Source organism: Lepidochelys kempii, chromosome 3, assembly GCF_965140265.1.
Source record: "Lepidochelys kempii isolate rLepKem1 chromosome 3, rLepKem1.hap2, whole genome shotgun sequence".
NCBI lineage: Eukaryota > Metazoa > Chordata > Testudines > Cheloniidae > Lepidochelys > Lepidochelys kempii.
Genome location: NC_133258.1, coordinates 37992718 through 37997753, shown reverse-complemented (window position 1 = coordinate 37997753; position 5036 = coordinate 37992718). Strand labels below are relative to the sequence as shown.

General features: G+C 48.5%; 1 long non-coding RNA gene across 1 annotated transcript; it reads left to right on the top strand.

Annotated features, from left to right (window-relative positions):
* The first annotated feature begins 1527 nt into the window (after positions 1-1527).
* Positions 1528-2734, top strand: LOC140908147 (uncharacterized). Its single transcript, XR_012157780.1, has 2 exons — positions 1528-1596; positions 2185-2734. It is a non-coding gene; the product is annotated as an uncharacterized lncRNA (long non-coding RNA).
* The last annotated feature ends 2302 nt before the right edge of the window (positions 2735-5036 follow it).

Genomic DNA, 5036 nt, shown 5'->3' with positions numbered 1-5036 from the left:
GAGTAACAGCCGTGTTAGTCTGTATTCGCAAAAAGAAAAGGAGGACTTGTGGCACCTTAGAGACTAACCAATTTATTAGAGCATAAGCTTTCGTGAGCTACAGCTCACTTCCTCAGATGCATATCGTGGAAACTGCAGCAGGCTTTATATATACACAGAGAATATGAAACAATACCTATTCCCACCCCACTGTCCTGCTGGTAATAGCTTATCTAAAGTGATTTCCAGCACAAATCCAGGTTTTCTCACCCTCCACCCCCCCACACAAATTCACTCTCCTAATCAAATCTTGGGAGACAGGCCAGTCCTTGCCTACAGACAGCCCCACAACCTGAAGCAAATACTCACCAACAACCACATACCACACAACAGAACCACTAACCCAGGAACTTATCCTTGCAACAAAGCCCGTTGCCAACTGTGCCCACATATCTATTCAGGGGACACCATCACAGGGCCTAATAACATCAGCCACACTATCAGAGGCTCGTTCACCTGCACATCCACCAATGTGATATATGCCATCATGTGCCAGCAATGCCCCTCTGCCATGTACATTGGTCAAACTGGAGAGTCTCTACGTAAAAGAATAAATGGACACAAATCAGATGTCAAGAATTATAACATTCATAAACCAGTCGGAGAACACTTCAATCTCTCTGGTCATGCGATCACAGACATGAAGGTCGCTATCTTAAAACAAAAAAACTTCAAATCCAGACTCCAGCGAGAAACTGCTGAATTGGAATTCATTTGCAAATTGGATACTATTAATTTAGGCTTAAATAGAGACTTGGAGTGGCTAAGTCATTATGCAAGGTAGCCTGTTTCCTCTTGTTTTTTCCTACCCCCCCCCCCCAGATGTTCTGGTTTAACTTGGATTTTAACTTGAAGAGTGGTCAGTTTGGATGAGCTATTACCAGCAGGAGAGTGAGTTTGTGTGTGTATGGGGGTGGGGGGGATGTGAGAACCTGGATTTGTGCAGGAAATAGCCCAGCTTGATTGTCATGCACATTGTGTAAAGAGTTGTCACTTTGGATGGGCTATCACCAGCAGGAGAGTGAATTTGTGTGGGGGGGTGGAGGGTGAGAAAACCTGGATTTGTGCTGGAAATCACTTTAGATAAGCTATTACCAGCAGGACAGTGGGGTGGGAATAGGTATTGTTTCATATTCTCTGTGTATATATAAAGCCTGCTGCAGTTTCCACGATATGCATCTGAGGAAGTGAGCTGTAGCTCACGAAAGCTTATGCTCTAATAAATTGGTTAGTCTCTAAGGTGCCACAAGTCCTCCTTTTCAGTTGTTTAAAAAGCAAACTTCAAAGAGTTACTTGAAAGGCTAATTTCTGTGGGTTCTTTTATTGATCTTTCTTTCATTGCATTCGATATTCAGTTATAAAGTACTTAGTTTTTGAAAATAAAGTCAGTTATCCATAGGAGGTTTGTGACACTCTGAGATTTAGGTTACTTATCTAGCGGAGAAACCGGTTTTCCCAACAGCCAGGAACTGTTTCTGACCCTGGACCTGGAGCCAGTACCCCCCGAACCCACCCAAGGCTGCCTCCTGGACCCAGCAGGCAGAGAAGGGACCTCCGGTGAGTGTTCCTTTTAAAATACTATACATGGTTTAAAAGCAAGCATGTGAAAGGATTACTTTGCCCTGGCATTCGCGGCTCTCCTGGATGTACTCCCAAAGCCTTTGCAAAAGGTTTCTGGGGAGGGCAGCCTTATTGCGTCCTTCATGGTAGGACACTTTACCACTCCAGGCCAGTAACACGTACTCGGGAATCATTGTACAACAAAGCATTGCAGTGTATGTTTGCTGGCATTCAAGCAACATCCGTTCTTTATCTCTCTGTGTTATCCTCAGGAGAGTGAGATATCATTCATGGTCACCTGGTTGAAATAGAGTGCTTTTCTTCAGGGGACACTCAGAGGAGCCCATTCCTGCTGGGCTGTTTGCCTGTGGCTAAACAGAAATGTTCCCCTCTGTTAGCCACGGGGAGGGGGGAGGGTTGAGGGGGTAGCCACGCGGTGGGGGGAGGCAAAATGCGACCTTGTAACGAAAGCACATGTGCTATGTATGTAATGTTAACAGCAAGGTTTACCCTGAAAGTGTGTAGCTACTGTTTTATAAAATGTGTCTTTTTAAATACCGCTGTCCCTTTTTTTTTCTCCACCAGCTGCATGTGTTTCAATGATCACAGGATCTTCTCCTTCCCAGAGGCTAGTGAAGCTTAGAAAGAAAAAAAAATGCACTCGAGATGAAATGTTCTCGAAGCTCATGCTGTCCTCCCACACTGACAGAGCACAGACGAATGCGTGGAGGCAAATAATGTCAGAGTGCAGGAAAGCACAAAATGACCGGGAGGAGAGGTGGCGGGCTGAAGAGAGTAAGTGGAGGGCTGAAGAAAGTAAGTGGCGGGCTGAAGACAGGGCTGAAGCTCAAATGTGGCGGCAGCGTGATGAGAGGAGGCAGGATTCAGTGCTGAGGCTGCAGGAGGACCAAACCAGTATGCTCCAGTGAGCTGCAGCAAAGGCAGCTGGAGCACAGACTGCCACTACAGCCCCGTGTAACCAACCGCCCTCCTCCCCAAGTTCCATAGCCTCCACACCCAGACGCCCAAGCACGCGGTGGGGGGGCCACCGGCCAACCAGTCACTCCGCCACAGAGGATTGCCCCAAAAAAAGAAGGCTGACATTCAATAAATTTTAAAGTTGTCAACTTTTAAAGTGCTGTGTGGCATTTTCCTTCCCTCCCACCACCCGTCCTGGGCTACCTTGGTAGTCATCCCCCTATTTGTGTGATGAATGAATAAAGAATGCATGAATGTAAAGCAACAATGACTTTATTGCCTCTGCAAGCAGTGATCGAAGGGAGGAGGGGAGGGTGGTTAGCTTACAGGGAAGTAGAGTGAACCAAGGGGCGGGGAGTTTCATCAAGGAGAAACAAACAGAACTTTCACACCATAGCCTGGCCAGTCATGAAACTGGTTTTCAAAGCTTCTCTGATGCGTACCGCGCCCTCCTGTGCTCTACTAACCGCCCTGGTGTCTGGCTGCACGTAACCACAGCCAGGCGATTTGCCTCAACCTCCCACCCCACCATAAATGTCTCCCCCTTACTCTCACAGATATTGTGGAGCACACAGCAAGCAGTAATAACAGTGGGAATATTGGTTTCGCTGAGGTCTAAGCGAGTCAGTAAACTGCGCCAGCGCACCTTTAAACGTCCAAATGCACATTCTACCACCATTCTGCACTTGTCAGCCTGTAGTTGAACAGCTCCTGACTACTGTCCAGGCTGCCTGTGTACGGCTTCATGAGCCATGGCATTAAGGGGTAGGCTGGGTCCCCAAGGATACATATAGGCATTTCAACATCCCCAACAGTTATTTTCTGGTCTGGGAATAAAGTCCCTTCCTGCAGCTTTTGAAACAGACCAGAGTTCCTGAAGATGCGAGTGTCATGTACCTTTCCCGGCCATCCCATGTTGATGTTGGTGAAACGTCCCTTGTGATCCACCAGAGCTTGCAGCACTATTGAAAACTACCCCTTGCGGTTTATGTACTCACCGGCTTGGTGCTCCGGTGCCAAGATAGGGATATGGGTTCCGTCTATGGCCCCACTACAGTTAAGGAATCCCATTGCAGCAAAGCCATCCACTATGACCTGCACATTTCCCAGGGTCATTACCCTTGATATCAGCAGATCTTTGATTGCGTGGGCTACTTGCAATCACAGCAGCCCCAACAGTAGATTTGCCCACTCCAAATTGATTCCCCACTGACCGGTAGCTGTCTGGCGTTGCAAGCTTCCACAGGGCTATCGCCACTTGCTTCTCAACTGTGAGGGCTGCTCTCATCTTGGTATTCATGCGCCTCAGGGCAGGGGAAAGCAAGTCACAAAGTTCCATGAAAGTGCCCTTACGCATGCGAAAGTTTCGCAGCCACTGGGAATCGTCCCAGACCTGCAATATTATGCGGTCCCACCAATCTGTGCTTGTTTCCCGAGCCCAGAATCGGCGTTCCACAGCATGAACCTGACCCATTAGCACCATGATGCATGCATTGGCAGGGCCCATGCTTTCAGAGAAATCTGTGTCCATGTCCTGATCACTCACGTGACCGCGCTGACGTCGCCTCCTCGCCCGGTATCGCTTTGCCAGGTTCTGGTGCTGCATATACTGCTGGATAATGCGTGTGGTGTTTAATGTGCTCCTAATTGCCAAAGTGAGCTGAGCGGCCTACATGCTTGCCTTGGTATGGCGTCCACACAGAAAAAAGACGTGGAACGATTGTCTGCCGTTGCTCTGATGGAGGGAGGGGCGACTGACGACACGGCTTACAGGGTTGGCTTCAGAGAGCTAAAATCAGCAAAGGGGGTGGCTTTACATCAAGGAATATTTCAGGCAGGACTTCATGGAGGGTTCCAATAAGAAATGGTGCACCTAAGTTATTGTTCTTATTGGAACAAGGAGGTTAGCCTGGCCTCTGATTGATACATGGCTAGATTTACCTCGCTGCACCTTCTCTGTGAGTGACTGCAGTGTGACCTAGAGGAATGAGTCCCCTAGATGGGGGAGGAGGCAAATGAATACAAAACAAATCTGGTCTATTTCTTGTTTTGATCCATTCCATCTATCTTGTACATCTTTGGTTTGCAGCAGACGGTGCAGAAGGACTGCATGCCATCCACATCTCATGGCTGCTCGGCAGAAGATGGTACAGTATGACTGCTAGCCATCCTCATCTCTTGTCTGCCCGGCAGAAGATGGTACAGTACGACTGGTAGCAATCCGTATCGCCTGCCTGCTCACCATAAGATGGTTCAATAGGACTGACTGCAGGACTAAAGAGAATGACCTGGTCAAGTCACTCCAAATTTAGTCCCTGCGCCCATGTCTGCTCAGGCGCTCCCAGCCGACGTGGCCAGGAGCACCTCGGACACGAGGACGGCTACTAGTCGTACTGCACCGTCTGCTGCCAGAAGGCAATGTGTTGCTGCTACTGTGTAGCAATGCCATACCGCATCTG